This window comes from Delphinus delphis, chromosome 21, assembly GCF_949987515.2.
Source record: "Delphinus delphis chromosome 21, mDelDel1.2, whole genome shotgun sequence".
Classification (NCBI taxonomy): domain Eukaryota; kingdom Metazoa; phylum Chordata; class Mammalia; order Artiodactyla; family Delphinidae; genus Delphinus; species Delphinus delphis.
This window is the reverse complement of record NC_082703.1, coordinates 33,767,885-33,790,755: the sequence shown is the minus strand read 5'-3', so window position 1 is coordinate 33,790,755 and position 22,871 is coordinate 33,767,885. Positions and strand designations below refer to the sequence as shown.

The 22,871-nt window shown below is 44.6% G+C and overlaps 1 long non-coding RNA gene across 1 annotated transcript in view; it reads right to left on the bottom strand.

Moving 5' to 3' along the window:
• LOC132417654 (uncharacterized) overlaps window positions 1-22,871 on the bottom strand; it is a 918,655-nt gene that overhangs the window by 53,025 nt on the left and 842,759 nt on the right. The window lies entirely within an intron of this gene.

The window sequence follows — 22,871 nt, the reverse complement described above, 5'->3', positions numbered from 1 at the left end:
CTGGTCCTGGATGAGTAACCAAGTTCCGGGGCGTGCAGTGCTGAGGGCCTGCTCTGCACCCCGATGATCAACCTGGGAGGGACGTGCCTCGGCAGTCAGCTGGCCCACTGTCTCTCTTGGACACCCCTTAGCTGCAACAGAACCTACTAGGAGAGTCTGCAGAAAGTCTCCTGGGGAAGACGGAGATGGGAGAAAAGAACAGGAGCCCCAGATATTTCTGTCCCACTTCTCACTCTGTGGGCACTACCCAGTTCAGTCTCCTGACAGTCTATGTCGTCCCAGGGAGGAGGTCCGGATAAAAGAATGATGGGTATCAGGTGAGGACACAGGGAGAAAGCGAGACGGAAAACAGCGTCAGCACTTCGGCAAGCTGGGTGCAAAGATGCTCTAGTCTGTTCGATCAAAGTAGGGGAGAAAACGCTTCTGTCACACTGTCCGCTTTACTTACAGGTGATGCCACTCTTGCACGTCATCTGCCTCCTCGCATTAACGCACTTGTGTCTACATTTTTTATTCACTGTTGGATGATCAGTGTCCAAACGCATTTTTTTTTCTGCTACAGACTTATTTAAATTTGCTGAACCCTTAAGCCATCAGCTTACAGAAACTCCTATAATCTCTTCTTTACTCACATCCAAAGGCACGTATCACACGAGGAATAACAGAAGTACGAGCGGGATTAGGAGAACCTGGTGTCGCAGCGGACGAAGCACAGTCCGTGTGGTGCTTTAAAATAATGGCTTTTCTGTCTCATGGGCCAGGAGAAATAACTTCTCCACCACATAATACATTTATTAGACTTTCCGACCTCATCATTCCTACCTTAACTTAGATACAGCCTGAAAGACAAGAACATCTGTCTGACAGCTTTTTAACCTTCCCCTCTCGCTGCTCCAAGGTTGCTGCATGAGCGCCACCTGGTGGGGAAGCTGTTAGTTGCTCAACGTAACTTAAAAATGTGAAGAGTCTTAGGTTGGAACTTCCGCTACCCAAGGACTTGCTTTGGAAGAGCAACCAGACGCACTTAAAAGCCGATCCTATTCGATAACTGCTAACTAGAGCAACTGCCATCTTTGCACACCTTCCTTCTACTCACTGAAATGTTCCTGTTTTCCCTCTGTTCCTTCTTGTTCCAAACTATTTCTCCCCTGTGTTCCCAACTCCTTCCAGACAGAGCTGATCGTTTAATTTCTCTAGAAAGCTTCCCTTGGTCCTGCATCAGTCAAGGTCCCCAAGGAAACAGATGGCACGCTAAAACTGGATGATTTGAGGAGAGTTTAATTGAAAAGCCGCTGACAAAGAGGTACGCGGGGTACAGGGAACCCACAAATGATGGTGCGGAATCCTCGTAATAGTTACAGAGGCCTCTACTACCCTAGTTCTGAAGGCACAAGGGGACAGTGGGCTGTGCAGGAGGAAGGGGTGACACAGGTGTGATCTCTGCAGAGGGACTGCACTTTCCCATATCCTATAGGTGCCCCTCGACGGCCAAGCCCAACAGCAAACCAGAGGGCAAGGGGCCCCATCCAAGTTCATCTGGGGAGATACGGGGAGGGGAGGAAAGGTGTCGGTAAGCTGTGGAGTGACCCAACAGAAGACATCTGTGACTGCCCACGGCCTCCTCAGTCCTGGGCACCCACTAAACAAGACTGCACTTACAGACAGAAGACTGAAATGTTACATACAGAGAGCTCAACAGTTACGGGGAAGGACTGAATGATGGAACAAATCAAGATTGCCCACCATTTATAACTTCCTTCTTCTCAGAGTGACATCCACCCACGTGAAACCCCGTTTCAGCGCTGTGGCTCTTGAGAGATGTGTTAGCGGTCTGTTAATAGCAGCTCTGCTTCCGGTTCTGCTAGGAAGGGCCCGGAGTCATTCATCACTGAGGACAGACTAGAAGTCTGAGGATTCAGTCTGATAAATTATTGTTAATTAATATCTGCCATGTCTGGTCTCTCAGTTTTTGAAGGGTAGCTCAGACTTCCAGAGTCCTCTCTCCCTCTCTCTCTCTCTATCCATCCATCCATCCATCTATCCACCTACTTCCCTGTCTGTCTGACTGTCTATCTATCGTTTTTGAGATCAACATATCTTTGGAAGGTGCACAGGGTATTTAGGTAGGAGAAAGTATCAACAGCTTTAAATTCCAAATCATGAATGTGCACCTGGTCTTCCAGAAGGCTTTCACTTGCAGATCGGTGCATTTGTCCCAAAGAGGGGGACTCGCTAAACTAACATGTGGTTCATAGATATGCTGATCTATGGGAAAGGGTGGAGTCAGAGGAAAGGGGTGATATCAAAGCTTTGGAAAAGGCCGTTGTTGACAGTCACATATTTCTCAGAGCAGCTCATGTATTTTTTGTTTCTTTGGGGCTGCGTTGGGTCTTGGTTGCTACACGCAGGCTTTCTCTAGTTGCAGCGAGCAGGGGCTACTCTTCTCATTGCGGTGGCTTCTCTTGTTGCAAAGCACGGGCTCTAGGCACACGGGCCTCAGTAGTTGCAGCATGTGGCCTCAGTAATTGTGGCTCGCAGGCTCTAGAGCACAGGCTCAGTAGTTGTGGCGCATGGGCTTAGTTGCTCCGAGTCATGTGGGGTCTTCCCGGACCAGGGATCAAACTGGTGTCCCCTGCGTTGGCAGGTGGATTCTCAACCACTGTGCCACCAGGGAAGCCCCAGCTCATTTATTTTTGACAGGACAGTGCAGTAACCTGAACAATGGAATTTGATCAAAACTAACGTCTGGGCTTCCCTGGTGGCACAGTGGTTGGGAGTCCGCCTGCCGATGCAGGGGACACGGGTTTGTGCCCCGGTCCGGGAAGATCCCACATGCCGCGGAGCGGCTGGGCCCGTGAGCCATGGCCGCTGAGCCTGCGCGTCCGGAGCCTGTGCTCCACAGCGGGAGAGGCCACAACAGTGAGAGGCCCGTGTACCGCAAAAAAAAACAACAACAACAACAAAAAAAAACTAAGGTCTGTCTTCAAACAAAAATATATCCTATCAATTACTCATATCTGTAAAGCTTCCAGAAGATCTTACAAAATCCCATTCTTTTTCTGTCACTTGGTTGATCTAGTGTTGTCTCGACAAACAGCCCCATGATTATCATCAGAATAACAAATACTATTAATTATACACATTCTAATTTTTGTATGATCATCAAAAATCCCTAGCTATGAATTAACACAATGCATAGAACAATCAGAAACTGTTAGGCTATACTTTAATTATTTCATAAATGATGAGATTTTTTTAAGTCAGGAAGAAATTTTGTAAAATACTAATTCATACCTCTCAATTTTATAGGTGAATAAAATGGGATCAGGGTTTCAGTCACAAACCCAAAGACAGGGGCTAATTAGTTGCAAATTTAAAGCCACAATCCACATCTCAGGAGCCGTCTACCCAGTGCTGAGAAGGTTAGAGCAAAATGAAAGTTTACTATGCGACGGGGTGATTTTACAAAAACAAAACATGTAGTTATTGTTGTTATTGTTGTTCTGCAGTAGAATAAACAGAAAGACTGAAATCATTCTCTTTCACCCCTATCTTTTCACCCCTCCTTCTTACCCAATATAGCGAGAAAGTAAAAATACATACTTTCTGGTTTTGTGGTTCAGAGGCAGAGGAGGATTCTAGAGTAAATGTGGGGACTCCACAAACAGACCTCTACTGAGAGACGGTTGACTCCTAACAGACTGGAAACTGGGTAAAGGGGAAACGATGGGAGGGCGGGAGTGAGGGAGATGTGTGTGCACGTGTGCTGGAACACAAGTGTTCTGGGGTCCTTGAGGGTCAGAGACCTGCTCCCATTCTTGAACCTACACTTCCAGTACCAAGACCTCAGGGGAGGGATGGCACTGCAAGCCCCGAGTTCTTCATCTGCAGGGTCAACCAAGGGCAGACCAAAATTATTATTATTGTTTTAATTCCAGAAGCTTCCAAGACGCAAAATTTGAATTTACCACTCCCCAGAAACTAGTTACATAGCACTTACATTGTATTTACACGTATTTACATTGTATTACATATTATAAGTAAGCTAGAGATGATTTAAATATATATGGGAGGAGGGGCACAGGTTATGTGGAAACATTACTTCTTTTTATATGAGGGACTTGAGCACCTGAGGATTTTGGTATCTGCAGGGGTCCTGGAACCAATCCCCGGAGGATATCAAGGGAGGACTGACTCTACAGTGAACTGGGGAACCTTGTCGAAGTTCTCATTACTGATCATGGCATGGGTGGTCCGATTCTGCTAATAAAACTAGCTTCCTGGGCAAGTATCAAAAAGCCACCACACACCTAGTCTGTGTCTTTTGCTCTTTTTCTGTCCTGTGTAGAAGCCGCGGAGTTGTAATACGAAGGGCAGGAGACGGCCCCCCAAACTGACCGATAACGGGCTTCCTGTCAAACTTGATGACAGCAGCCTTACAGTGGATTTCATCTGACTTAGAAGAATGCAGGTGACGTTTCTTGCGCCCTGAGTACCACGGGGCAAGCAGCACCTGTGGTTAAGTGTAAATTTTCTGCTCCTATCATCTAATCATTATTTTGATGTGTCAGGGGTGAGAGAGCCAAGTACCTAGTAGATCTTTCTATCCACCAACTTTTTTGAAAGAAAGCACGTTTTGAAAGGATAATGTTTCTTACTGTACCATTTTTTTGGTCTACCTAAAAAAAGAAAAAAAAAATGGCTTTTTACAATTGTTTCTGTAGTAACATAAGCTCTTCAGGACATAGGGCTTGTGCACTGAATTGGAGCCCAGCATGAAATTTTATAGCTGAATTCCAAATCCTGCCAATAAAAGTTTACAACAGAACAGCCTGGCTTTTCTGGCTTTAGGACAGGGGTGGAGAGAATATACACGCTGTAACAGATATGATTATCCTGGAAATATGATATTAACGGCTGCACAATTTGAGAAAAAAGAATGAAAATGTCAGAATGAAGTTAATTAGAAATATTTGAGAGATGTGTCACGTACACCTTATTTACTTTGTACAAATGTAAACTCAGAATGATTTGACATCTCTTTCAATTTCAAAATTAAATTAGAAGATTTGCGAATTTGCAGGTTTTAAAATGAAACTTCTATTGACTTTAAATTATCCTTGTTGAGAAGGTAATAGAATGAATAAATTGAATTCACTCAACATACCACAGTATTGTATCATTAATTTCCCTCCCAAAGATGACTCTTTGCCTACTGAATACATTTACACTACAGTTACCCATGTAATAATGGATTACCCATGTAGTACTACTCCAAAGAATCAAAAGGGTATACGTTTTTTAAACACAGAATAATATAACTGGCTATAACCTATTTCTTATTTTTTTGGTTCGGTTCATGGGGGACCCCAGACAATTGAACAGAGTTGTTAGGTAAAATACATTTGCCAAATTGGTAAAAATAAAAAAAAAATAAGGTGCTCCATTTTTTTGGTTTGATTTTTAATAAAACTCTTGAATCTAGCATAGACTCTTCACAGGCATCCTCTCAACACAACTGTGTTTGAACACAGCGTGTTTACCATCCAGAGCACGTAGGAATTATGACTTGGATTACAGAGTACGGAGAACACCAGGGACGGACAGCCTGTGACTCCACCGTGGGCTCTGCCCTTCACAGCAGTGGGACCTGCGGAGTCGCCTAAGGGCCGAAGCCTCAGGCATTCTCCGGCTCCATGGGGATCACCACCCACCATAACCGAGACAAGCCTGGACTCAGCGTCTCAGCTAAGAGAGGACTTAGGCCATCAGAGCGATGTTGGGAGGATTTGCATAGGGTGTTACAGCAAAGCACTTTGTACACAAAAAGCACAGAGGCGTATATTAGCATTGTTTTTCCTTCGGGAAGGCCCACCTCTACTGTGAACTACAATAACCAGGATAATTTGTTTCAGGGATGAAATGGAAATCATTGCCACTATCAATAAAGGATGTATTTCCCCTGGGTTCCGCTGGACAAAGCCTTGTTTTCTCACGCCGGGGAGAAGCAGGCAATCGTGCAGTCATCCCTTTGTCTGGTGGTCGCCAGGGATTTAGCCTTTCCTCTGGGTCAAACACTGAGCTCACTGCTGGAGAGTCTGACAGAAATCTTGACTCTCCAGGAGCTTACAGCCTTAGTGGGGAGGCACCAGGCCAGCAGACAGACACACCTTAGAGTTACTCACAGCGTGAAACAAGAGTACTTGGGGTGGTATCTGCTGAAACAGTGGGAAGGAGGAACAGAAGACTTCTTAGAGGAGGTGACACTTGTTTAATCCATGCAAGTTCAGTGATGAGGACCCCTGGGCAGAGGAAAGAGCAGAGTGTTCAGGGAACTCTACCTGGTGACCACTCCTCCAGGGGTGGGTGGAGGCTGGAGAGAGTCACATCAAGAACTAGAGTCACATCGAAGAGTTACTTTCGCTAAAGGCAATGGGATCAGGACAACATTAGACTGCATTCCAGGAAGACGATCCTAATGACACAGGAGAGTGGATTAAAGGGGAGGAAGAAGGAAGCCAAAAAAACGAAGGCTGCTGGTTTTCTAATTTTCCACAATGAGCGAGACTTCTAAGTTCAGAACCCAGCTGCAGTGGCCATGAGAATGTACCCCTCAGATCTCCAACCACAAGGAGTGTATGTGCCCGAGGCCCGCTGGCTGAGCTCTGGGCCCTGAAATCTGTCACAGCACTAGCTCCAAAGCCACACTTCCAGCTGGAGCGGGGGATGCAGCCCACCTCCTGTGATGGAGAACTTTGAGAACTTCCAGCGGTCGCCTTGAGCCTTCGGTAGACAGCAGGACCAGACCCCCTCCCCCTTCTCTCTCCTTCCCTCTGGGTCAGACTTAACACTACAGTCAGAAAACTCACAGCTTTCTCCCGCTCCCTCCGCACGCTCTCTCACATCTATCTCCCCTAATCAAGTCCTTGCTGTGTTAGCCCATCTTGGCATCTGCTTCTCAGAAGACCTGGACTAATATGCTGGTACAGTATGATTTACTAAATAAGAATTCCTTATATAAACACAGAATTGTGAATAACTCGAGATTAAGATTGCCTTATTAATTCTCACTTTTAATCCCATTACCTGGCAAAGAAGACAGCCCAGCAGTTTGGAAAGAATAAATGAAACCAGGTCACGCCACAATATGTTTTCCCTTATAGTTCAGGGTGATCTATCAACCGTGCTAAGTTTTGACCAACACAACAAAAAACTTCAGAAGTTTTGTGCTAACTTTTGATCACTGAGCTTGACAAGAAAAGCCCTCTTGTCCAACGTGATTGGAACCAGTACTTTAGTTGTTTAACTTTAAAAAGTCAGCTAAAAAGGGGGAATCACAGAAATGGTTCACACCTTAACATTTTATTATAACTCAAAACATGTTAATGTGCACTTATGTGCCAATGTTTCATAGAGTCAAGAACTTTTCTTTGAGTGGGGTTCACAGAATGGACTTCTGCGCAAAACACGTCCATAGTATATTACCTAGAATTACCTAGTATATTACCTAGTATATTACCTAGAATGTCTGGCTTTGATGCCTTAAAGTTGAATTAGAAATTCAGTCTGAGTGTAAATTCCTTCCTGATTATAATGATTCTCCCTACATAGTTGATAGCCGTCTTCCCTCTACTTAACGTACAGCAATTGTGTGTGTGTGTGTGATTAAAACTTGCTGACAAGGTGCTTGTTTCCATCCGGAACAAAATCATTCAGAGTTGATCCTGCTGTGGTCACTCTCCCCAGTCTCTAGAGCAGGAGAAAAGGTAGCTGCTGGTTGAGTTCACAAGAAGCAGCTAAACTGGTTCAGATCACATACACTCGGCCCTCGGTATCCATGGGATCTGCATCCACAGATTCAAGCAACCACAGATCAAAGATAGTTTTTAAAAATTCCCAGAAAGTTCCAAAAAGCAAAACTTGAATTTGCCACGAACCGGCAACTATTTTCATAGCATTTGTATAGTATTAGGTACTATAAGTAATCTAGAGATGAGTTAAAGTATACAGGAGGATACACATAAGTAATATGCAATTATTACACCATTTTATATAAAGGGCTTGAACATCCTTGGATTTTGGTATCCTTGGGGGTGCAGGGGTGTCCTGGAGCCAATCCCCCGAGGATACCTGTGGACAACTGTAGTTTCTTTCTCATGAGCCCAACCTGTCCTCATGATAGATACGTTTCTGCTTCTCCACAAAGATGAGCTTTTCAGCCCTGCGGGAGAGCTCACCAGCTGCCCACGGCTGCCTATGACGGCACAGGTATGGCTGGGAAATTCTGGAATGACGCATTCCAGAGAGTGCTGCAGTAGCACCACTAAACGACATACTTCCACCTGAATTTTACTGGTAAAAACGCTGACATTTTGATTTCCACCTGCCGAACTTCCGTGTCCTCACTTGGGAGGTCAAGCATCCGTGACTCCAGCCATCTCTACAGCCTTCCAAATTACCTTCAGTGGAAATCATTCTGCTCACACACACATTTCATGTATTATCTAAGTTCACTACGTGGCACATGTGCAATATCAAGTACCTCGGACATAAACAGATTTGAGAAATTCACAACTGACTCTTGACAAATACTCCAACCAACACGCGGGAGCTGAGGTGAGAAGCCTCCTAGCCCAGAACATACGAGCAGTGTGAGTGCCACCCACCACCTGCCTTCAGAGGAGATGGAGAGCATCAGGGGTTTGGTGAGTCGGTTACGTAGAGATTGATTAAGAGAGCTTCTACTGCATTTAAACAGACAAACGACTGGCTAGAGTAAGACACAAGACCTGAAGTGCTACCAGCCGAGGCACTCATCCAGAGTGTGACGTTGCAGCTGGGCGTTGTTTACGTGCAGCCCAGCAGGTGCAGCGCCGTTTCCTTTCTGTCGGAAACTACATCCGACATAGATCTTCCCTTGATATCAGGCTTGCTCAGACCATGTGGACTCTTTAAAAGCGTGCCAGACTTTTGACACAGTGTCTTCACATCTCCATCAATGCTTAGAATTCCACCTCATGCCATGCCTTCCAAGACCTATAACCCCTCAACCTTTTGCCCTTTAGCATTTTGACTCCTTCCCCCTCTGCTGACTCCATCCCTGGGAATTTCAAACATATTTTACTTCAACAGCATGAGAAGTTTCCCTTGATCCTGCTGTGCTTTCTGGTTGACACCTTCCCATCCCCCCCCCATTTCTCTGCACCTGTTAACATGTCAAACTTCCTAAAAGCCCCCCTCCTCCCTCAGCATTCCTGAAGCTGCTCTTCTGAATGACCTTCTTGACAGAGCAGGTCTTTTTCTCATTTTTCATTCCCTCTATCCTTCCTCGACCATGACTTGAATCATCTCATCGCTGACTCCTGCTAAGTCCCCTTGAACGTGATCGAGGTGGTCTGTTACCCCCTTCCCCTCCTGCCGTCCTCTCCCGGCCCCCTTCTTCCAGCTGCCAGGAGTAGCCAAGTGTCAGAGGCCAGCACACCCTCTGCATCAGGCTGCCTGCGGCCAAGCAAACTACTCGCTGTGTCATCTGAACGGTGGGGATCATGTTAGTCCTTGCTTCAAGCTCACCGTGTGGACCACGTTAGCCAGGATACTTAGGGAGCAGTGCACATCGTCTGATGCACAGTAAATGTTCAGTGAATACAGCTGACTACATAGAAGCTGCCTTTTTCTTGCTTTTTGGTCCTTCTTTCTTTAGACTCGTTCTTCAATGACTTAAAAATATCAGGCTTCATGGACTTCGATATTCTTGTTTCCTAGTTCTTCATCTCTAAACCTGAGTGATCTCATTTATACTCTAATCACATGTTTCTAATCATCTTTAAAGCAAAAACACTTCAATATTGTCTTTGTTATTTCTGCTTTGGGACAGACTCTAACAGTGATCTTCTTGACCAACTTCCTTGGGTAATGCAAGTATTTGAAGAATGAAAATATTTCCATTCTTTGGTCACTTTCCAACCCTCCTCCAATCTTGTTCTGAGGTTTTCAACACCTGGCTCTTTAATGCTGGGATATAGCCCATTAATTGATCTTCATGCCTCGAGCCTCCCGCCACACACCCATTCACTTTAATTCGGTCAGTATTTATTGAATGTCCATCATTGGCCACTCGTTGTTCAAGACCCCTGGGAGGCTTCTGCAAACAAGACAGACAGGGTTCCCACCGCATGGGTCTCCCTACCCTATACCACGGCTCTTACTTTGGCTGTACATCGCCATCACCTGTAACTCTTTTGTCTGTATCCTAATGATTTTTATAATCACTTAAAAAAATTTGTACAAGGGATTATGATAAGGTGCAGGGTGAGAAACTCCAGTAACTCTTTTCCCTTACATAGCTCTCAGTCATCTTCCTAAGCCAGTGGTCTTCTCGGGTTAAACACAGGAGAGCACAATGGCTCTTCATCTGCCACTTTACCAATCCTAACTTGGCCTTGCAGAATTCTCATTATTCCGACCTCACCACGTCCGTCCAATCTTCTCAGGCTCTCAAGCTGTGTCTGCGCCATTTCTCAAACTACATCTCACGTATCACATGCCTTTATTTTGCATTTCAATCCACAAAGACTGGCCTTGAAGTCGCACCCTTACCGCAAAGCCACCGCAGACTGTAAGCTACGCTGACCTGTCCCTCTGTGTACACCCAATATATTTTAGAGCACAGCAGAAACATTAAGGGCACCCGTTTGTTTGGGAATCTGGCTGAGGTCCAAAGACGCCTAGAAGATGATCTGGCCTGGTGACCTAGTCCATCATGCACTTCGAGCTAAGGAGGTAAAGGAACAGACTGAAGGTGATAGGGGTGGGGTATTCCTCTGGAAAAAGCTGCAGGAGTGGAGTGTGTGACCCTCACCTCCCTTCCCACATGTAAATAAGCGAGAGCATATGAAGATCTCCCGCTGCCACCTCAAGTCAAACGAGTGGGGCTCTGAGAACACCAAGCAAATAATCGGGAATATCTGTCAGGAGAAGCAACTGCATCTCCCCGTCCCGCCCGAGCAGGGCCACTGCTGATCTAGGGAAGTCTTCTGCTTTCCCACTACAAAGGGTCTGGAACGGAGCTCAGGGTGAGCAACTGGAAACACCGTCCTGTTCCTCCTCAAGTCTGTGGCGCTCAAAGGCTGCTGTTCCCTGGAAAAGCCAGTCTACACAGAAGGCTTCCTGAAGTTCCCCACGTGGGCACCCTGGAAAGAGAGGGCTGGGGCGGGGTATCCCACGCTTCCCGATCTTATCAAGGTCAAGTGGACACAGTCAATGGCAGCGGACCTGGGTTGCCTGAGAGGGAGCCGTTCGAAAAGACCACTTGCCAAGAGTCAGAGACCCCAAGTCAAAGAGCTTCCTCGGGTGCAGGCAGGAGCAGGGAAGTGAGGAGGGAGTCACGAGCTCCCAGCCAGGGTGGGCACGGCCCACGCAGGGGCGGAGCTCACCACCTTCCTTCCTCTCCCACCGCCCACCCCGAAGGACCACAGGCGGTGAGAAGGGGAGAAAGAGCAGAAGAACAAGATGAAGAGAAGAGTCAGCGACGAAACCCGCGCCTGCTATGCGGTCCTGGGAGCCTGCGCTGAACCAGCGCTGGGGACGGAGGAATTCTTCACCGAATGAGAAATTAGAGTTTGCTTCAGATCAGACATGATACCGTTTGTTTAGAACCTGAGGGCGACCAGGAGAACAAAGAAGACCCAGCTCGCGGTTTAGTCTAAGGGTAGTGGAGGGAGAGCTCAGCAGAGCGCGTTACCACGTCAGCGGTGAACGTAATTAAGGTGTCTCCTGCTTGGCACCCTCCCAGTCCCCCTCTGTCCGTAACGCACGCAGAGGTGTCCACAGCTTACCTGACCCTTTTATTACTGCAAAAGAACAAGGTGGTGAGAGGGAAGCACTAGGTGCTCCTCAGCTACTGTTGAAGTCTCTCTACCCCAGGGCTCAGGGGAGGCCCCTCCTTGCCGTTCCTTCTGACTGATGGAGCATTTCCTCCCAGAGCTCTCTTGGGTTACACTCATTTTTTCGTTTGATCTATTTAATGTGAGAAGCACATGTCCCCCTCCTAGGAATGTTCTTCCTAGTGGCGCAACGCCCTCCCTGAAAGAATTCAAACAGCCCCTTCCTCTCGCCTTCTAGAAGATGCCTTCATTGCACAGTTGACACAGAACCAGACCCCAGTCGGGGATGCTGGAAACGACAGGGTCCCCTGGTTGCCCTTTGAGCACCTCCTGCAAACAGCAGATTCATCCTGAAGGCTTTGATGTTGTGGTGTATTGCTGTTTAAAATGTTTTTTTCTTCAACTCTGTGAGAAGATTTAATCCTTGACAAGGTGCCAGAGGAGTTTCGTTAGACAACAAATCCATTCAAGTCAGAAGGGGACGTTCCCTATGTTCTCCACCTTTCTGGGATTATTTGTCCCCCTCCCTTGGAAACGGATATGTTTAGTCTCAGGTACATTTAGTTCCTTCAAACCTCATGCCTCCCGGCAGACTGTCCCTCCCAGACGCCCAGGAGAAAGCTTTTGGAGTTGCTTTGCCTTGGTTTCTGCATTTAGATTATACAGTTCCCCACAGAGTTTTACACTTTACACATAGTTTCTAATTTCCATTTGTGTTTTTATAAATGATTCCCTAGGAGTTTATCCCCACCCCTACCTGTTTCCCTTTTCTTCTTATGATTATAGTTTGCCTTTTTTTTCCCCCAAAAGAAAGACTCCAAATGAATTGTTTCTACTTAGACTCCTTTAATTTTGAACAAAGTTGCTTAGCTAAACTCAGGCACGCCCGTTCTAACGTATCAGCCTGACTCAGCAAAGCAAGCCTGCTTTGAGCTCTGTCTTCCCTCCAGCACAAGGTCAAGGACATCTGTGAGTGTCAGCTCTTGACCACTGTCGGAAGAGACATCACATCCTTTCAGATGCGTCTCCACACCAGCTGACATACAGATTCACACACCGCGAGAGAACCAAATAATCAGTCTCTCTCTCCTCAAACACGAACACACACACACACACACACACACACACACACACACACACACACACACACACACACTTTAGAGCACCTTGAATCAGTCACTGCCTAACTGTCAAAAAAACAGGATCCTCTGAGTAGAAGGAGGTGGTATGATTCCAGATCCAATGTTGGGGGTACTCAGGTTTTTTTTGAGGGTTTTTTTTTTGTTTTGGATTTTTTTTGGCCATGCCACACGGCATGTGGGATCTTAGTTCCCTGACCAGGGATCGAACCCATGCCCCCCCGCAGTGGAAGCGCAGAGTCTTAACCACTGGACCACCGGCGAAGTCCCTAGTCTTTTTTTTTTTTTTAAGATAAACTTATGCATGTATTAGAGAAAGAGGTAAGAGGCGGTGAGTTCTGAGGAAACCAGTTAAGCCCAGAGAGAGAAGCTTTTGGAACTGTCTCTCGGGTGAGGGAAGGCAAATGGTGATGACTTTGAGTCACTCTCAGGCAGGTGTGTTCACAGTCTGACGAAGAACTCAGTTAACTTGACCATTGGAGCTTTTCTTACACACAGACACAGTCTTTAATAAATGCCTGTGTATTTATAGTTGTGCTGGAAGAGCCTCCTTAGGCCTGTTAACACCACGGTACTAAGGGGCCTAATAAGAGAGAAGACCTGCATTTGAAAGCTCTCTTATGAACAAACGTACGGACACCAAGGGGGGAAAGCGAGGGGGGAGGTGGGATGAATTGGGAGATTGGGACTGACATATATACACTAATATGTATAAAACAGATAACTAATAAGAACCTGCTGTATAAAAAAAAAAACTAAATTAAATTAAAAGAAAAAAAGTATAACCCCAGACTAACCCTGAGAAGGACGTCAGACAAATGCCAGCTGAGACTCACTCTACGAAACATCTGACGAGTACTCCGCAAACTGTCAAAGTCATCAAGTATCAGGCAAGTGTGACCAACTGCCACAGCAGCGAGAGGCCAAGAGGCTGACCCCAAAATGCAGCGTGGGGTGCTGGACGGGACCCCGGAGCAGGAGAAGGACAGTGCGTAAAAACTGAAAAGATGGGAATCAGGGATGGACTTACAATGACGTATCCACATTGATTCCCTAACTGTAATAAACATAGTATGTCTGTAAAGTGTCTGTAAATGTAACGTGTCTGTAACAGGGGAAACTGGGTGTGGGACATGAGAACTCTCTGTACTATTGTCACATTTTTTCTGTAAATGTAAAGTTTTAAACAACAACAGAAAAGCTTGTCTCTTACGCTCCTGAGTTAAAGCACCCTGGCAGGTGACGCGGCAGATGAGCCTGGAGGGTGTGTCAAGCTCCACGTGGAAGAAAACAGGGTGACCTTCTTATGGGCTGAGTGCACTGTCCCCCCCAAAATTCGTGTTGAAACCCGATCCCCCCGACACGTGACGGCATTAGGAGGTGCACCTTGAGAAGGCCGTTAGGATTAGAGGAGGTCATGAGGGTAGAGCCCTCGTGAATGGGATCGGTGCCCGGCAGGAGTCACGCGAGAGCTCTCCTCTCTCTGCTCTCCCCCGTGTGAGGACCCAGTGAGAAGCTGGCAGCCTACGACCCAGGAGGGAGCTCACACCAGAACCCGACTCCGCTGGCACCCTGATCCCGGACGGCCAGCCTCCACGCCTGTGAGAGATCACTTTGTGTTGTATGTGAGGCACTCCGTCTGTGGCAGTTGGTCAGAGCAGCCTGAACTAAGACTGATCCCTTGGTCCCCGTTCTTTACGCACGAAGAAGCCACACAGGAGAGGTGATTACGGGCATGTCGCTCTGGGCAAGCACTGAAGGCAGACTCGGAGCAGTGGAGGGAAAGAGAGAGATCTCCCCAGCTGTGTGGGCACATGTGGTGGGGAGGGACGACGGGGGCAGGGCCACGGACCATGTCAGGACGAGGAAAAGGCGGAGAAAGGTGTGTTCAATAACACGCTCTGCGAGCACATCCCTCAACGCACCTGACGCGCTCCTGAAGGCCGATCAGGGAGCGTTTGCTGAGCCATGAACGGCACAGAGCATTGTGTCAGAAACTACAAGGAGAGCATCGTTAAACAAAACAGGCAAAAATCCCTATTCTGACAGAGCTTCAATTCTAGCTGAGACGAAATAAGTAACATATTTAATATTATTAAATCATAAATAAGAAAACTAGAGTTATTATTAATGATATCTAGTTAGTTACATCACAGACTGTGATTGAATCCATGGAAAGGAAAAGAAAAACTAGATCAGGGTGAGGGAGGCTGGGAATACCGAGGGGGAGGTGGCTGGAGATGGTACACAGGGCAGTCAGGTTGGGTGTCCCTGAGAAGGAAGCGTCTGCGGGAGGATGTGAAGGAGGGGAAGGTGTTAGCCATGCAGGTGTCTGGGAGGCGCGAGAGGCGTCCAGCAAAGGACAGGGCAGTGCAGGGGCCTTTGGAGGAAACGAGAAGCTTCTGAATAGAGTAACAATGACAGGCGAGGAAGGCCAGTCTCTCCACAAGCGTTCCGCATTATTTACTCAACTGTTTGTTCTCTCTCCCTGCTGTTTCCTCAGGCTTCTCCTCTCAACTGGATTCTTCCTGTCAACATTAAAACGAGCACTCTGAATGCTTTGAACTCTACCCCTTTACTCTATCCTCCTCCACTTTCCCACCTAACATCTCCCCCGTCCCGGCTGCGTCTCTCGAAGGCTGACTGACGCCACTGCCTCTCCTTCCCCAGGTACCACCCTACGATCCAGTCCGCGCTCTGCCCTGCCACCACCACTCTGCTCAAATGATTCTTCCGCAAGTCATCAATGAACCTCAGGTTTCTACCTCCAGTGGAAACTTCTGCTTTCAATTTGCTTGACCCATCAGAAGGAACTCCCATCTTCTTGAAAACATTCTTCTGGGCTTCCAGGAGCCTATGTTCCTCCTAATCCTGTCAGATCATTACTTCTGGGCTTTTCTTTTTCTCCTCCTTCCTCCTCCTGAGCTCCATCACCAACAAATAGAGTTCTTCAGGGCTTAAGCTTGGAGTCTCTTCTCCTTTCACTCTACACACTCTTCTAGGGCATTATATCAACTCCGGGGGTTTTAAATTCCATCTACTTGCATGTCCCCCACATGCACATTTCCACCTCAGATCTCTCCCCTGGGCTACAGATGAAGCACATCCAACTGCCTTCTTGGTATCCTGGCTTGTTCTCTTCCAGCCACCTCCAACTGATTTAACAGGGCTACATCTCAACTCAACCACCCTTCCCCCAAACTCCCATCACAGATCTGCTCTCTTCCAGGGCCTTGAATTTCAGAGGATGGTACCTTCATGAAACTATTTGCACAAACCAGAAATCAAGGAGTTATGTCATCATTCGTACTTCTCTCTCCCTCATCACCCATATCCAATCCATTTTTCAGAAAAATCACTTGATTAATTTTCCCAAACATCTGTTTCCTATTCTTCACCCTACCTGCACTGCTATAACCCTATTCCAAGTCACTGTCGTCTGTCACCTGAAATACTGCCGTCTCCTTTAACTAGTCTCTCCACTTTACCCTTGGCCCTCTTCCATCCACTCTCCACAAGGCAACTGAAGTCATATTTTTTCCAAACACAAAATGCCTTCTGTTCCTTCCTCTGCTTAAAAGCCTTCAATTGCTTTTGAATCCAAAATCCTTAATCGAGTCTACAGAACCCTGCATCGCCTCATTCCTGTCTGCCGTCCTAGCCTCAAGCCAGCCACCCTCCCGTCATTAAGAAATCCAAGTCGCACAAGCTATTTGCTTTTGCTCGTTCCCTGTCTTTCCCCACCCCCCTTCTTTTTCTCCATGCTTCCTTTCCTCCTGCTCTCCTTTCCTTTTCCTTCCCCTCTCGCTTTCCATCTTCAAGCACGGAGACTCTATTCCTACCCAGGAACTATGCATGTTCGACTGAAAAGAGTCCCTTGGTCCTCAGTCCCTGTAACTCCTCAGCCCAGCTCCTTCACCCTTCAGGTCTTTCTGAATCCATGTTTGGATTGGCTGTTGATACATTAAAAACCTCCCCCCAACCTTAGTGGCTTCACACAAAAACCATTTCCTTTGGTTACAAATTTCATCAATCTGGACTGAACTCAGGTGGCCCTTCTGCTGGGCCCTATTCATACTGCCACATGCAGCTGGTGAGTCCACTAGTGTCTGGGACCTACTTCTTTCTCTCTTATCCCTCTCCACGTGGTGATTCGGCACACGGCTGCAAGGGGTCCCTCCAATAAAACACATGGCTGCTCAGGGAGCCCAAGGAGGCAAGGGCTGAACCAGCATCACTGTCACTTCCGAGCCATTCCATTTTAGGGACTATACAGAAGGTGGATATTGGAAACGTGTTCACTGAAGCCATCAATGTACATAATTATGACAATTCACCCTAATATAACTTAGCTGTTATTTAAAGGGGGGGACCTAGCCTGACAATACAGAAAATAGGGACAAATCTGAAACTGATTTATGGACTTATTACAGCTTCATATAGGAGAGAAAAGATAAGGAAATCCAATGATAGCAGCATGAATTTTGGTCTTGGCGACTAAAGATTTTATTTCAAGGGAAGAAATGGAGTCGTTTCACTGTGCTTTTTTTTTTTTTAAACCAACTTCTCTACAAAATCTATAAATCAGAGAAATTGGCATTGGCCACATGATTGGCAAAGGTTTACATTTACAAAGGAAAGTCCACTTAGCCACTTTCAACAATTCAACCGAAGATAATAACGTTGGGTTAAAGAGAGTCACTTAAACATTTTCAACGACATCTGTTGAAATTTTCTTTGCACGACTGAAGGATGGTCAGCGTCTACCTCGAGCAAACACAGTACGGTTGTAGCCGTAGTATCAGTATTACCGTCATTATTAATACGCCAGTTAATAGCGGTTTGGTCCAACCAGAGCGAGGAGAACAAATGGCGTTTGATGGTAGTGACGTGTCAGGCACAGCGAGAGGTATGAGGTCTTACAAGTGAGTAGTCATGGGCCCACCCCTGAGCTGCCCACGGTCTCTGCTAGCTTTACTGTAACGCCTGACTGTAACCCATCTCTATACAATTAAATAAACCTATCAGAGAAGCATGGAGAATGGAAATATAACGGAACAAGACTTACTGAGAGAGCGTTTTGTAATAGGTAGATTGCTTTATATATTTCAAGTCCTAAAAGATTCTGCCATAGATATTCAGGACTGTTCCTCACAGTTTTCATGGAACTAATGAAACGAGTACTGGTGAAATGCTTGGAGACTGAAAATGGTACTTGAAACTAACTTCATGTCTTCGTGTGTGTCTCCCAAAGCCAGTCTGGCTTCCAGAAGCATTACTGAGCGTGTCAAAGTTTCTGGACAATGCAATGACATTTAGAGAATTGGCATCCCATTTTCACAACTGAAAAACATCTCAAGATGGTCGCTGAACATTTTATAGGTTAATGAAAGTAACTTTGTAAAGAAAATATAACACTGTGTTTGAAACAAATGTCCTATTAGTAGCCCAAATCAAATGTTTGGCCTAGGGCTTCCCTGGTGGTGCAGTGGTTGGGAGTCCGCCTGCCGATGCAGCGGACACGGGTTCGTGCCCCAGTCCGGGAAGATGCCACATGCCGCGGAGCGGCTGGGCCCGTGAGCCATGGCTGCTGAGCCTGCGCGTCTGGAGAGGCCACAGCAGTGAGAGGCCCGCATACCGCAAAAAAAAAAACATACAAAAAAAAGGAATAAAATAAATTTCTTTGTGTAAACTTAAATGTTGTGGTGTTCATATTTCATTACAGGTTTTTATTTTATACATCCTGAATCTTTGAGAATATTTTTATCTTAATTGAGAGAGAAATACCCATCATGGAAAAATAGATTCCAATGTGTTTTTCTTTATTAATTGATATTTGTTAAATACTTCCCATCCAAAAGAAATTCTAACTATATCATAAAAAACAGAGTGGAGTGGACAGGAGAAAAACTGCTAATAGGAGATTCCCTTTAAGCTTGACATTTGGTTTTACTAACACCTCTAAATATCTACAGACACTGTCTTTAATCAAACATTTTTCCCTGCAAAACTGAATTGGAAATTGCTTGCTAATGCCTAGTTAATAGCCCTTTCCTAACAGCTAAGAAAAACCATGTATCAGAAGAGAATGAACTAGAAAATGACAATTCTTGCAACATATGACTTCTTTCCTAGCTTGCATCTATACCTATCTAAGCTCTTCCTGATCAAATTGAATAAAAGCAACATTCCCTTTAAAAGTCAATCTAACCTCATTCCAGACGTATATTTTGGACAGCTTGTACATTGTAAAAGGGAAAAAAAAGCCATTTTCGTGTCTTCTTTTCCATTTCCTTAACTACGGAAATCAGGATTTTCTTGATTCTATCAGGATATAATATGTATGTTTCAATGTGTCAGCTAAAGATACTATATTAAAATGTCATTTAACTCTTACAGAAAATAAACATTTACAAATCATTTGCTCCTTTACTGCATTTTGCTTTTTAGGTTTTTTATTTTATTTAATTATACTTTGAAACAAAAATCTGATCTAGCACTTTAGAGAGTTCACAGAATGTCTGGACACTATAAAATGGCACTCAGTCCATTAGGGACAGAACCGATCCGTATGCATAAAGGCACTTACTGCGTCCAGAGTTAAGACAGGAAAGTAAAATGTAAACTGTAACAAGCAACCCCACACTTGTCTGTCTTCATGCTTATAAAACATACTTAATTATTCACAGAGTATAAAAAGACAAGTATATTTCTTCCACTGTATTAACTCTGCTGCTAGCCAAAAGACATTTATTTTCCTCTTTTTACCTCGATCCTGTAAATCTCTCATTGTTCTGCCTTATAGCAATCAATAAATCACATCCTAGACGTTAGGGCTGAAGGTCCATTCTAAAATAACCACTGGGGTTCTGTCCCTCTATAAAGTTTGCTTTGTGATATATTAAGTGTATAGAAGCTGATGGTGGAAGGTGACAAACGTGTTTCAGAAAGTTTCCTGTGGACATTCCCTCATGAATTTATTCCTGGCCTGTGTCACATCAGGAAATGATGAAGGTTTGCCAAAAATAAGTTTAAAAATGTTATTTTGTTCTATAAATGTAAGTCCAAAAGAGTGTGTGATAGATTGTAAACTCCTAAGAGAAAAGGAATCATGCTTACGTATGTGCGGTAAAATGGAAAGACAAGAAGATTTTGGAATTAGAACAATGTACGTGGGAATCTGAGCTAAACCACTGGGTAAGTCACTTTGCTTCTGTGAGCATTAGTTTCTTCATCTGTAAAGTGAAAATAATATATAGCATATTATATATTCTATAATATAAACTTCATGGAGTAGGCATCTCCTTCCTGCAACAGGGCTTGCTAATACCTTTTAAAAACTGTCCACACGTCATCTCATTATTTTCCACTAATTGTTCACATCTCACCTGAATTGCCTTCTCCTTGGTAAAAATGTCACTAACTCCCCTTGCTCACTTTGGAACAAGTTCATTTTTTGTACTTTCACAGGACGGGAATTCTTTTCTTTAAGAGCCGGGATTGGCAGACTACAGGATTGAGCCAAATTCAGACTGTCACTGGCTTTTGTAAACAAAGTTTTATTGGAATATAGCCACACTCGATCATTTATGTATTACGTCGTGGCTGCTTTTAGACTGCAACTGCAGAGTTGAGTAGATTCAACAGAGACTGCATGGTTGGCAAAGCCTAAAACCTTTACTAGCTGGTACTTCACAGAAAGTTTGCTGACCCCTGCGTTGAAGAATTTATTTTATTTTCCATTGGTGCACTATTAGTGAGGCTATGTACTGCAGGACTCTCTCCCCCGTTAGGATATAAAGTTTAAACTCCATTATAAGTTGGATCATTTTTCTTCTTGATCTTCATTGGTTCTTCACACAGGTCAAGCGTAATTTGTCTAGAATATAGTTACCATTCAATAAATGTTGAATGAATGAAATGAACACGTGAATCAGTGAATGCATGAACCAACAGATACATTCATTTGAATTTAAAATTACCCTAGCATAATAATGAGTACACCATAAATAAAAGTGGACCACATGTTCATATGTCCTCCATACATTAAGATAAAACCACTGCAGACATAACCGGTTTAAGTGTTACATTGTACATTCAACACTGTCTAACCTACACACAACAGTTTGAAACAGGACTTGGTAATGAATGAGCGGCTCACGAAGCTCATGCATTATGGACTTTATAAAACATGCATAAATTAAATAAGCATTTGTCCCATATTAAAATACTTCAGTGACATGAATAATATGTAGGCAGAGGCTAGAGAGCTAATGACGATGGAATTACTTACGTCTTCGTCAGTTACTTTTGGCATCACCTCCACCGCTCTTCCGCTTTATTGTATCTCCTTGCCCCTCCTCCCATCTCTCTACTTTGCATAAACAATGTATCAGAAGGCACTTTACAGTGGATGCCCAGCAGCTCCTGGCCCTGAAGAGCTTATTCGCCTAATTGTGCACCCCTTGTGGATTTTTCACAATACTTTGCAGATCTAATTTAAATACTTTTACAAATTCATCAAATACATTCTCCAAGGCACATTTACTTAGCTTACTTTTGAAACTTCTAATGAATTCTCTCGATATGTAATTTTATACTCAGCATCATGATTTGAATTAAATATTATTGAACAAGGTATTCATTATTGGATGTGAATTATAATTAGAATGATAGGCAACCTTAACTCTGATAATAGTTTTAGTCAATTTCCTATGGGACTGCCAGTTTTCAATCCAGTACAAAGACCAATACCCTCTGCTCAATGTCTGTTATAAGGGTTACAAGTAAATTAAGCAATGTCAGTTCTAGCTGCTTAAAAGCTAGGATTAGCAGATACGATTTAACTCTTGAGAGGCAAATAGCAGGCTGTCATGGTGGTGCAAATCGGCGGCGCAGGATAGCTGACCTGCTTTACACGGCAATTTAGCACCTGATACTGAGAGATGACCTAGATTTTCCAGGAACCACATGTGAACCTTATAAACAACTGCTGCACCCATCCATTTCCCGTATGCGCCAAAGGCAGCCGAGAAGGTGGACTGTAAAGGAAATCTGAGCTACCGACACACTTGCTACTAAAATATGTTCCTATCTTTACATTATCAGGAGATAGCTTGTGTACATAAAAACCTTCTCTTTCAGTAGTTCTGTCAGAGTGGTAGACGGAGGACTTTTTCTTTACAAATATTGAAAAATGTAGGCATTACTCTTAATGTGAAAAATACATTTATAAATGAAGGGTAAGACCTACTATAATCAGGTATCACTGATTTATTTCTACTCAGTGAGCATTTTAACAAAATGTGATACACATCTACAAGAACACAGTGGGTTTCAGATCGTTGAGGCTGGATTGTAAGGGGAGACTCTAATTATCTTCGTAAGTACCTCCTGTCTCATTATAAATGACCTAGGACATGCCTTACACATAATAGGTGTTCGTTAACACCTTCTCCCCTTTGTGCATAATTATTCATCGGTCATGATTAGTGAACATATTAATTCTTTCTCCTTTCTATAACTTGGTATCTTCATTTATAATTTAATTACCTGGTGGTAAATGTGCCATTAACTGGACAATACCTCAAAGTAATGTTCACTGGAGATATAACTCAGAAATAAGAAAGAACGCCTGTCAATACGTTACTTTACTCCTTTTAATTGGTATTTTTCACATGGCATGTTGGGGACATTGAGGGGTTCCCTGCACTGGAGTGGACCATGTTTATGACATTTTTATGACACAGCCTGTCAAAATGGTTTTAAAAACTAAAGCTGGGTCACCTTAGTAGTATTTCACATCACCCATTTCTTGTAATGTGTCAGCCCATATCAGCTCTATTTCCTT